Genomic DNA, 12857 nt, shown 5'->3' with positions numbered 1-12857 from the left:
GGCATGATTTCCTATGTTCGGTTTTGTAGTCTTTTCCGAGAGCTGTAAGGGCTCTTTAAGGAATGTGATCTAGGGAAAAGGCTATTGATGATACTGTTTGACTCCCATTTTGTTTCCCATTAGCCACAGGTGTCTGTAGGAGTGGTGGTTCCTTTGACTGCTTCCAGCCTTAGTGTGGGGACCTAGTTGGAGTGGTCTGGGGATCTCCCATATATCTAAACTAGATTGGTGCAGCCCGTATCCCCTTTGATCAGCCCACTTTTGGTCCTTAAGCTAAGATAGGGGACTTTGTCACAGTATTTATATGTGTATTCAACATGTATGCTCATTTGAAGGGAAATAAATATTGTTTAACACACCCACATGGCACACAATTGAACATTACTCATATCTCTGTATAGTAACTGATAGTTTTTATGGAATAAGTATTTTCAAACTGCTTGTATAGAGCACTGAGAAGCAGTGTGTGAGTGTGTGCACTAGAATACTATGTGTATGACAAATATACAACTTGACCTATTTATTACTTAATGAACCAAGATGAAAAAAGAACAAATGTGCCAGATGTAGGTTGTCTGAGGGAGAGGATAGCAAGCCAGAGCATTAACTCGTGTCTCTCTCCACACATCATTTAGCAGTGGAAGCTTCCATGTCTGTCGTGGTGTAGGAGAATGGAATGGTTAATGTTGCTGGAGGATACTGACAAACAGAGAATATTGAAGCCCCTGCATCCCGGACATCCATCTCTGTGACAAGCTGATCTAAAGGGACCATGGAGAAATGTTTGATAGGATTACCTGGCTTGGAAGTGACCGGGGCGAGGTTCAGTGCTTTCTTCTTTTCTAGCAGGGTGTTTTTACAAAGAATAGAAGTTGAGAAATGTAAAAATGGCTCAGGCGACGTGTCTGCGGTCCTATAGCTGAGGTCTGCTGGGAAGGCAATCAAACCTACCTTGAGCTCATTAAATATACAGGAAATATATCAGGTCAATCACACCTCAAACCATGAAACATGCTGCAATCTTTTCAATCTTTCTAAAGCATGTGTCACATTCCCTATCCTTAATTGATGATCATGTGTATAGATCCAACACGTTTCACGTTTCACACCTCATGGCGCTTTCTCAGGACAATTGACAGTTCTGAATACATTCACTCACAAGCACGGCCGACACAGCTGCTATCGCACTTATGAACATATCTTTCACACACTTTCCACTTGTTAGACTCCAGGACAAACATTTTGTCTGCGGTAGAGTAATAATTAAACATAATAAAAAAGGAATCACTAAGAAGCTGTGTAAAATATATTAAATATTAGGAAAACCTTTCTTTCCGTCTATAATGTTATTCTAGACCCCTGTGTAAAATAGGCTCAGGACACCATAAGTGTTTATCTGTTCGTTAGTGCGTTGTCCCCTTGCGCTGCTTCCTGGCATGCAGAGGGTTAATCTTTTTCTTTCTTCTGCTGCATAGTGACATTTCTCGCAGTGGTCAGTTTCAACTTCCCATTTAGCCATACGTAAAGATACATTTAGCATCTTATCAGAGATGCTGGAGGGGGTGTTTGGGCCTATAATATATCCCCTTGCATTTTTCCAGCTAGGTTTTTGGGTACAGCTTTGCCTGATGGGTTTGTTCAGCACTTCTGCAGCTTTCCCATTCAGACAGTAATCCCAGTTAAACATGAATAATGAGGTTGTTGTTGGATCTTGATTCGGAGCCATTGTACTTGCTTGATGTCCCTTTTTTATAAGTAATCCCTACACAGTGACTGGGCATCTATGAAATACAAGTGCTGGTGTTTGAAATCGATAAAAGCTTGCCCATTAAACGTGGAATGCACTTGAGTCAGCATGAGTGGACACAAGTCTATCTTGTATATACATATTGGATGTCCTGCTCCTGTTATACAGGGCACTGCCGTTATTAGCACTTTACATGTTATGCACTGCTTCTATTGTATATTAACAAAGCCTGTGGTGAAAAGATAGAACTTGCCTTCTTCTTCTCTATTTCCTTTTAGGTTAAATTAAACATAATCCCGCCTTTTGGTAGCATGGTGAACAATAATGTGCGTTGGGTACCATTCCTGTTTAAATCAGAAAGTGCAAAGTGCAAATGGAAATTGTTCAAAATAGGAAATTTGTAGCCTGATTTACAAAGCGTTTTTCAAAGTGGTTTCCCCATTGAAAAAAGGCTTTTGTAAATCAGGCCCTTAATCTGTAATGCTAGTATTTATGTTAATGTTAAAGGTATTTGTGCCGCTTACCGTCACCACAGAGTGGTCTGCAGGAGCTCTGGCGGATATGAAAAACAAAGTGTGAAGAAGGGGCAGAGTTGGGCGCTAGTAGGTTGTAGTGGGAAAGGGAAAGGGAAAGTTCTGATGTTGGCAGCTTCAATTCGGTTTGCACCGTTCGCTGAGCTTAAGTGTTATTTCCGGGTCTGTGCAAATTCCCATGTGCTGTACTGGCAGGTTATGTGTTGTTAGTCTGTTGTTGCAATGTGGTGAAGTGTGTGCGGGTTGCTGTGCCGAGAGGTGGTTGTGCGAGTTTCTGTATGAGAAGTGTATGCAGAAAGTTGAGAATTGTGTTAGTGGGTTTTCCTTACCTCTTTGTCTTTGCTTTTCTGTGGTCAACACCTATGATTATTTATTTGTGATAATATACTTTTAGCCACAAGGCTTTGTATATACATATGACATTTACAAAATATTAAAAACAAGTCACAGTTAAAAATAACAAAAATTCTTCTAAAACCTGTCAAACAGCTACTCAGTCTATAACACACATATTTTAAAACAAACATCTTAAAATTGCCACAATCTTCATATAAAATATTGTTATAAGATATATTAGATTTATATCATCACCAACATAAATTTCTGCCAAATTTCATCAATCATTAAAACATTGATCTGATTATTATATCTTTTCAGTTATTGTGTACATAGATTGAATAAGCTACCACATTGCATTATCAGATGGCGTATAGACTCTATCATCTCGCCTCTGCATAATCTACACAGCCTATCTTCATATCTCATACCGGACTTAGCTCCTGTAGTCTCTAAAGCTTCTGAAGTATTGAATTTTAGCAGCAGGTATGTTTGGAACGTGTTCATACTAGGGTATGCAATGACATATTTAGGTAATTTTGTTCTTTCCATTCCAATTATACAATACTCTCTGCTGTGTGCTTTAGATGCCAGGTCAGTTAGATTTTGTTCCCAGCTTATTTCTTCCAGTTTCTTTTTCAACCAGTTTTTCAGACCAATTTTGCCTATAGGGCAAATTAAGCCTCTACACCATTACGTAACACCCGCATAGTACCAATACTTGACTCGCCCTCCAAACTATTGTTTCCGTAGATTGGGTATATAATTGATCATAAAACATCACACATTGACATACATAAAATGCCCATACACTTTTCACCTCAAATTCCAAATAAATATACTCAATAGATATGTTTTGTGGCAGTCTCATTAATTTCCTTAACATTTTCGCTTCAAATGATACTAAGGACTTTTCATATTTATGGCGCCATATGACAGCTGCATATAGCAATACAGCTCGAATTTTTTGCCTTATATATTGTCAGTATTGCTGTTACTGAGTATCCTCCATTCTTCCCAATAAATACGCTTAATGCGTTAACTGACATCATACAACGCAATTCGAGCGCTGTCCAGTGAGGTTTCCAATTTAGTTTTTCATCAATGATTAGACCCAGATATGTGTACTCAGTCACCTATTCCAGAGGTGAATTCTCTAATTTCCATACAGATTTTTTGGGTTTCGTGTTTACTGTGAATATCATTACTTTACTTTTCTCAATGTTTATCTTAAGACCATTTACTTTCGCATAAGCTGCTAATGTATCAAGCATATGTTGGAGACCAAAGGGTGTGTAATCCAGGATTAGCAAATCATCTGCATAGGCAATCCATTTTAGCATTACGCTACCAATTTTAACAGGATTTGCCTGAGTGATTGCAAACTCTTCTTGTATAGCCGCTAAATATAGATTAAAAAGGACGGCCACTATCATGCACCCTTGTTTCACACCACATCTAGTAATTATCCGATTAGATTGTTTGACTCTTGCGTCTAAGCGCACTCTAACATTGGTATCAGAATATTGCAGCATAATCATCTTTAGTAGTCCCTGTGGGATCTTCAACTTATTTAATTTCTGCCACAATTGATTTCTGATAACAGTGTCGAAAGCGGCGGAGAAATGAATGCATGCACTATATACATTTAGATTTCTCCTTTTCCATGAGTGTTCTATCGCCGAGGTCACCACTAATCCACGTGTTTAGTTCTTTCGATAACACGCGAGCAAACAGTTTTTGACGAAATGTCTAGCATAGCTAGCATCCTGAAATTTGTCGGATTTGCCCATGATCCCTTCTTGTGGACTGTCAATATGTGACTAGTCTTCCAACTTTGTGGGATGTGGGCTGTATCGCCTATTTGTGAAAATAACAAGTGTAGCGCTTCCGCCCATAGCTCTGGGCTTATTTTCAATAGGGAATGACATGTCCTGTCTGGACCCGCGGCTCAGGATTTCTTTAGGCGCTCGATAATACCTTTTATGTCAGATATAGATGCACTGCACTTCCACTTTTCACATGGCAAAGGGTATTCTACCGTTTCTGGATCTGATCGCCCTAATCTCATTGCTATGAGTTCTCCCCATCTAGCTTCTGATATGCAATTAATAGTCAAGTTGCGCGTATGATCACTTTGTAGTAATTGCCATATTCCTATAGAGTTATTCAGAATAGCCGTATTGGCAAGTTTCTTCCATATTTCTTGCTCAATTTCTTTTTTATGGTTTTTCAACCACTCTCTATAGTTCTTTTTGGCAGCTTTTATTATCACTTTTACCATCGAAGCATTATCCTGACCAGTATTCTGCGTAATTGTCATGGAAATTGTTTTACCCATCACATTCTTAGCCGCAATAATCTTATCATTGCCTTTGAGTGCTGTTAAGATCTTATTAGATTTTTCCATTGACGATTTATATTCATGTTTAGTTTCTACTTCTTTGTGAATATTTTACATCAGAACAGTGAAATCATGTAGCACCTTAACTGCGTTGTGCAGTCTCTGTTGCTTCTCGCTATTAAAGTGTGGTACCAGCTCAGCAACTGCTCTATTCACTTTGTCAAAATTGTGTGGGTTCCACTGTATGTGATTATTTGATTAATTTATATATATATGTCGCCATTCGCCTCATATTCCACAGTATTACTGATGTTAAGCGGAAATTCTAATAGGGAACATAACAGGAGGTGGTCGCTTTCTGCTCATCCTACAATACCCATATCTTTCAGAAATACTAAGCCACTACTATTAGTAAAAACATTGTCTAATATTGAAGCTGATTTACCTTCAATATGTGTGAAGGCTGCTCTATTATCATTTAGTGTAAAACCATTTAGTTTTATCATCCCGTTGGCAGCTAATACTCGATACCATACTTGTCCCTGTTTGTTGTTTCTTTTATTTTACTCCAACAGTTCCGTTCCTTGGTTATAGTTATTTTCATTTAAAGGCAGCGTGCCAATATTTGCATTAAGATCTCCCATTAACCATATAGGATAATGGTCATTAAACAATTTAAGTATGGCACTGACTGCTTTCACATTAGTTTTTGTTTCAATCATACCTGGTTCATTATAGATATTTATCAATATGATCACCACGTTTTGACAGGATAGCTTTCCTCCAAGGACCTTTTGATTGGACCGATCTTCCATGGGGGTTGAACTGATATTAATAAATCTCCCTTTGATCTGCCTTTGTTGCCTTTTGATGCAAATTGATGCATGGTGCTGCAACCATCGAATAAGACTTCATCAATAAGCCAGGCTTCTTGTAAACCCATATAGTTTATCAAGCCATCCTCCTCAAATAGGTGGGAGTGGCCTCTAGTGTTCCAGGAATACATAATGGTGATTGATTTTTGTCAGTCATGTACTGATAGAAAATGCCAATAGCCATCTGGAATTACCTCTAGACTTACATCTTTGCCACTTTTTTTGAGTTGCTGTTGGTTCTTCAACAAGTGTCATTTTATGTTTCTCTTGATTTCTAGCTGATATTCCTTTTTGTTTTGGAGGTATTTCAGTCATTATATCATTTTTGGGGAGAGCACCTTCTCCACTCAACACATTTAATAATTTCACTTGCGGTATATATACTGTCTTTATGTGGTAACCAAGGCACAGTAAATCTACCTAAAATGTGCATATTTAGTCAAGTGTCTGGTCGGATACAAAGCATACATTAGTGATATACAGATTTGGCATTTCGACTTGGTCTACCAACCGAATATCTTGAGTATTCAATTAACTAAGTGGTACTATTGAGTGTAATATTGAAATTCCAACTCTGCGATTTAACAGTGTTTGTTCTGTATCCTGTTGTACTTGTTGGAATTGCAGGGCCTTAAACATTAACTCAGACTTATCTGAGTTCTGTTTTTCTGCTACATATTTTTTCGGAGATGTTCCTTTAGTCGTATTGGGCCATAAATCCAAAATGGTACCTTGACCACGTTTGTCTGGAGTTCCTTTTGCCATTTTATCTCCTATTTTAGGTAGTTCCTCAGCTATTACTCCTATTCCTTTAGCAACTACAGATTCCATTACAATGTCATCATTAGTGAATGCGGCTACATTTGACTCTATAGTTACAGGCCCTGTTGATGCTGGGTCTATATCTGTGGTATCTATGGATATGTTTCCTGCCCTTTTCTGAGTAATGCCAACCATTTCTTTGGATGTTTTCCTCAAGTAGGTTCACTTTTTACGTAATCTAATTTTATTGTTATACATGAAAGCATAATGTGTACTTACTTTATTACGTTTCTTATGTGTTGCCTCAGTTATTTCAACCATATTAGGTGTAACCAGTTCCTGTATGTTAACTCCTTTGCTATTAGTCGTATTAGTGGCTTGATTACTTAGCACTACGGATTTCTTTTTTATGCTTTCATGAACCAGTAAGGATTGGATGTCTAATTTGGCTTCCAGCCGCTCACATTCCGCTACTGAAATGGTAAGTAGATGTCCTAATGCTTGCCACATTTCTTCTGACGACATACTGTTATCAGTATCGCTCGCACGCCTATCGTGTTTCTTTTTAGCAGGTGTAGATTCGAATACAGATTGCTTTGTTATTTTACTATCATAAACATGAGTTTATATCTTGAGTAAGCCTGGTTCTGTAGTATCACCTGAATTAGGAAATGGTAATGTTTTCGTAAATTCGAAACTATGTTTAATTGTAGTTGCATGATTTTCAAAGAAACTGACTGCACTTTTTATCGTGTTCTCATCATTTGTATTCAGTATATATTTGGCATCACAAAAGGACATCTCTTGTGCAATTCCTGTGTATTCTACATTATCATATTCGACTAATTTAGATTGTGATAGGTCAATTTTGGTAGGAGTTAATTATCTATAGTTCTGACATGAACTACATCATGTATTACTGTGCTTACTGCTATCTCATATGGCTTTACATTAAGTGTTTTTACTTCGGGCAGAAAACTATTCGCATGGGGGTCAAGTTTATTTACTATTTCTGTTTTCAGATCCTCTAACGTACTCATATGTCTACTCATATGTTTATTATCTATTATGGTTTGTGGTATAGTAGCGCAGCACATTACAACTGTCAGTAATTTGCTGCTAAGGCAACCCAAATCTTTTGTGAGTTCTTCTGCGATTTCTTCACTTACTCCTTTTTTGTATATTCTAATTGATTCCTTAGTCGATGCGGAGACAGATTGAATTTTACCACAGTATTCAGTCATTTGTTTATTCTCTGCTTCGGTCTTTTTGGGTTTAGGGATGACTTTAGGAATGCATATATGTCTATTATGTAGTGTTTCATGCATTGCAATCTTCTGTTTAATGTTCTCCATATTCACACTCATTTTTTGTAATATACATTGTGCACGGATCGCACATCCACTCTGGTATTATTTTTTTTGACTCTAAGTTGGCGAATGCACTTATTATTCAACTTCGCAGGTACGCTTTGATTATATCGGGTGCGACAATGTGAGGTACTCAGCAATCTTTTGGCAGATTTTCGTTTGTTATCTCTGCCTTAGTTTTTGCACTTCACTCTTTGATATTCGGTGTTGTGCCGTACACTTGTCTTACACCATATGTGTTGCCTCACTAGAATACTTATACGCTTGAGCACAGTATGTGGGTTCTGTCTTTAAGCTTATATGTATACGACGTGATGAATGAGTGTCACTACATGGTCACACGCATCCCTAACATCGCTACTTAGGACAAAGTGCTTCACTCGCGGGGGTATAGGACTATCACAGTCTCACCTTCTTACCGGGTCCTTTAAAAGTTACCCATTCGGTCATATGCTGAGTGAGCGAATACTCGCCAGCGTTTCCCGGATGCTGCAGGAAGCTCGCCATCGCAGTTCAAGAGGCTGCAGGAACCAAATTGAATTGCGTGAGAAAATAAAAGAGGCTGGGAATGGCCGAGGGCAGATAGGTGCTTGCAGGATACAGCAGAATGGATACTAAAACTGCACCAGTGACACAAACATACTAACACTAAAAGACTTGTGCTTAGACAGGTGAAGGGTTTGCTAGGTGAAGGGTTTGCTGTTGCTGCCGCCGGTTAGCTGAGCCAGCAAACAGCACTCAACTTGGCACGAGACTATGATTATCTAGTATCTTTGGAATTGTAGTTTGTCTGCCTAGTTGGCAGGCCTGTTGAGGAGTGGCAGTTTTCCTCTATGTTACTCTAGTGGTATATGTAGTTTGCTTATGCCAGTGTATTCCTCCACCCTAGGGTTGGGGATGTTTAGGTTAGAGGATTCTGATCCCTCCCTGCCTATCCCGTGTGATGATCTTACCTACCTAGGTGTACTCTGTGGATTAGCGGTATGTGGACATGGGTGGTCGGGCATCCCCCCATTTTCTGGTTAGGAAAGATTAACTTAAGGGTCATGGTTTCCTCCTTGGGATTCTTGTTTCCCATTGGGTTCATGTGTCCTAGTCCTTTCTTCCTGTTTCTGGGGTAAAGAGCCAAGTTTTCAGTAGTTTTCTGAATTCCAGATTGTCGTTTGTGTTGCGTAGGTTTTTTGGTAGGTGATTCCAGGTTATTGCTGCCAGGTGAGAGAAGGATAATCCTCTAAATGTTTCTTTTATTGTATGGTTTTGGTTCTAAGCAAATGTGGTTGCTTGATCTGAGAGGTCTTGTCGGAGGGTAGATGGTTATTTTCTCTTTTAGGAGCTCTGCACCTTGGCTGTGGATTACTATGTAAGGAAGACATGGTATCACAAGTATGACACGGACCCAAGAGATACAATTTCCAAAACCTTTTTTAGATTTGTGGGGTTTGGAAAAACGCCTACTTTTCCCTATAGCTATGATGGGAGTAGTCTCTCTCATCAAATAATAAAGAAAACACAGTCCTAGTCAGTCTCTGCAAAATCAAAATGGCCTATACAAACAAAACCTAATGCCTGCCCTATCTCTTATACAAACAGTGTGTAAAGGGGAATATGTATGCTAAGAAAAGCCAGTGTTATAACATAAAGAATCAAGATGGCCGAGTCAGCTCTCCTTCCCACGTTGGACAGCACGGAATAAGGCACCCCACCCATAGGCAGGATGACACACTTTGGCTCAGGTTATCAAGAAGCAGTTCACAATGTGAGTTGAGACCCGCCTGGCCTTCCTCATTAAAGTCACTGGTTTTCTAGGTCACCAAAGTTCTTTTACAGTTTAATTAAATCTTCACATAGGTCTCCCTCTGTCGGGCTCGGGACCTCTTAAAGCAGAAAGTTCGCATAGGTCTCCCTCTGTCAGGCCGGGCCTCTCAATAAATCATAGTTCAAAAAAAGGTTTCCTGTAGGTCTCCCTCTGTTGGACTCGGACCTCTCAAAGAAAAAAGTACCTGACTCAACGTAGATCTCCCTCAGCCAGGCACTGAACTCGCAATCACAGCACTTGCAGGGGTTCCCTCCCCAAGCTTTATTCACATTCGTTAGGGGTTCCCTTACCCTAACTTATTTTACATTCCAGGTCTCCCTCAGTCGGGTTTGGGGATCTAATCTAATCTCTTTATTGCGCTGAAAGTAGGACTTGAAGCCAAAAACAAGCCCAGCAGAATATAAAGAAGGATAACAGAATTTCACAGGCAGAAAGAAAAATACAAAGTCCAACATTACATAGGACAGTGTTAAAAAATTGTATAAATACAGAAAGGGTGGCCATATTTTGTGAAGATGCATCTGTCCAAAAGTATTATAGTGCAGACATTCCAATTGTGCAAGCAAAGACATTTCCAACCCACCATTCACTCCTCAGATGTAGAGCCTTTCCAATCCTGCAAGATCAGTGACTTGGCTACTGATAAACCATGGATTAGCCATTGCTTTGTGGGTTGCATAGGACTTTCTTTTCAGGAAGGTTACTGAATATATTCCCTTCTGGGCTCAGTAGGTGACTTGGCTCTCAGCGACTTCCTCCCACAACTGCTCTTCTGCAGTAATTGACAACCAATAGTAACACTCAGCTGATTTAGCATCTGCTGGCTGACACCACAAAATTGTCATTTGGGGCTGACAATAAATATTAAATTATATTATATGATATGATGAGTCATTTATAATGCGCCTGTACTCTAGGCACAAGACAAGCTAGGGAGACATAGAGAGCATGAACAAAACAATCTTACTAGGCCTTGTGTCATTCAGATTGTACAAGTGTGGGGGGAGAGGGAGAGGAGAAGTGCCAGAGGGAGGGAAAGGGGGAAGTGCGATCAGGGCAGCATTGCTCTGAGTAAGTGCAGCCGGGGGAGTCTGCTGTGGGTAGTGCAAGGAGGCAGGGGATTGTAGGGTTACAGATACAACCCCTAAGTGCACAGAGGCCCAGAGGCAATGCAGGTTTTCACAGGCCATGCGGGATCCTGGTGCCCATTGGGTTATGAAGGTAGCCAGGCGACCAGTCAGCACAGCATACAGGGGGTCAGCAAGGTAGAGAAAGCAGAAGCGAAAAGGAAGGCCTTGAGCTGCTTCCAGAACCTGAGGTGGTCCTCCTCAAGTTTGAGAGGGTCAGGGAGGCCATTCCAGAGGGAGGCCCCTGCAGAGGAAAGAGATCTACATCCCACTCTGTGCCTCAAAAATCAGCTGACCATCAGAGAGTTGGAGGTAGCTGAGCGAAGGGCTTGAGAAAGAAGATGTCTAGGAAGAGAGTTGCATGTAGTGCAGGCACCGGCCCCAGAAAGCCTTGTGGACAATGGAGAGGGTCTGGAACTAGATCCTTGCAGCAACCGGGAGCCAGTGGAGATATTTCAGGGCTGGCGAATTACGATCCCTGGGCTTGAGGCCAAGGACAAGTCATGCAGGTTCTGGACTAGTTTCATAGGGCGTAGAGTAGAGGAAGGCGGGTTGAGAAAGAGCTTGTTGCAGTAGTCCAGCCTTGAGAGAACCCAGGCTCTGGAGACAATGAGCTTCTGCGGGAAAGTGAGAAAAGGAGGAATACTTCTGAAGAGGTGCAGCTGGTTGTGGAACTTCTTAGATAGGTCCGTGATTTGACGAGAGAAGGAGAGCGTGGGGTCGAAGATGACCCCAAGGTATTTTGCCTCACAGGAAGGTGCAGGGGGAGGGCCAAAGAAGGGCAGGCAGAGTGAATGAGGGAAAGCGAGAGCAAGGCTCCCAATGAGGAGGATCTCGGTCTTGCTGGCATTGAGGTAGAGATAGTTGAAGGTGCACCATTCCAGAATTGCGGATAGACAGTCAGGAATGAGCAAGGGAGGAGAGGAGCCAGAGAGGAGCCTGAATAAGAGCTGAGTGTCATCCACATAACACTGAAATCGAGAGGAGAAGCTAGAGATGAGGTGGGAAAAGGGACCATGTAGATGTTGAGAAAGCCAGGGTGAGAGATTGGAGCCCTGGAGAATGCCACATGTGGAGAGAGAGGTGGTGGAGAGAAAGGTCCCCAGTTGGAACTGAGAGGGACGTCCAAGAGGAAGGAGGTCAGCCATGCTAAGGCCTGATCCATGATGCTCAGGTTCTCACAGAGACGATTGATCAGGGTGGCATGATTGACCATGTCGAAAGCAGAGGAAATATCAAGGATGATGAGGACAGAAGGAAGGCTAGAGTGGAGTTTAGTGAGGAGATCTTCACGGGTGTTCATGAGAGCAGTTTCCATGCCTCAGGCTGCTCTGAAGCCATACTGATGGTCATGGAGACAACCAACAGATTCAATCTGAAGAGTAAGCAGGGAGATGGCCAGTTTTCCCAAGAGTTTGCCCAGGAATAGAGGGATAGAGATCGGGCGGTAGTTTGCCAGACAGGAAGAATCGGCTGAAGGTTTCTTCAGGAGGGGCTGCACAAGGAAGTGCTTAAGGGGAGAGGGGAAACTTCCAGTGGCAAAAGAGTGATTGCAGAAATAACTCAATTTGCATTCCTTTTATTGGAGTTTAGTGAATACAAGTTTAAGTCGTTCTGGTCGAAAAGGATTTTAATCTTGTGACCAGCTGTTCACATACAATGGTCATGATTTACAAAGCGTTTTCCAATTGAATTGTGCCATTGTAAAATGGTTTTGAATATCAGGCCCAATGTCTCTCGAGCAGGTGCTCAGCCCACTACGCTATTGTTCTGTCATGTAGATGATTCATAGGACGTGCATGTTCTTCTAACACTACCACTGCCCAGCTCACAGGGTGTCCTTGATCTGCTTCACATAGCTGACATAGCATATGTATAAGTCATTTTATTACAAAGTAATGCCTGAACTGCGTGGAAAATCACCAACATAACATAACAACATTACAT

General features: G+C 41.0%; 1 protein-coding gene across 1 annotated transcript in view; it reads right to left on the bottom strand.

Moving 5' to 3' along the window:
* Positions 1 to 12857, bottom strand: part of LOC138498271 (histamine H3 receptor-like) — a 185741-nt gene that overhangs the window by 99390 nt on the left and 73494 nt on the right. The window lies entirely within an intron of this gene.

The sequence above is a fragment of the Ambystoma mexicanum genome, chromosome 5q (assembly GCF_040938575.1).
Source record: "Ambystoma mexicanum isolate Mex_15411 chromosome 5q, UKY_AmexF1_1, whole genome shotgun sequence".
NCBI classification, from domain to species: Eukaryota; Metazoa; Chordata; class Amphibia; order Caudata; family Ambystomatidae; genus Ambystoma; species Ambystoma mexicanum.
The sequence above is the reverse complement of the archived record's forward strand: the minus strand, read 5'-3'. Positions and strand labels throughout refer to the sequence as shown.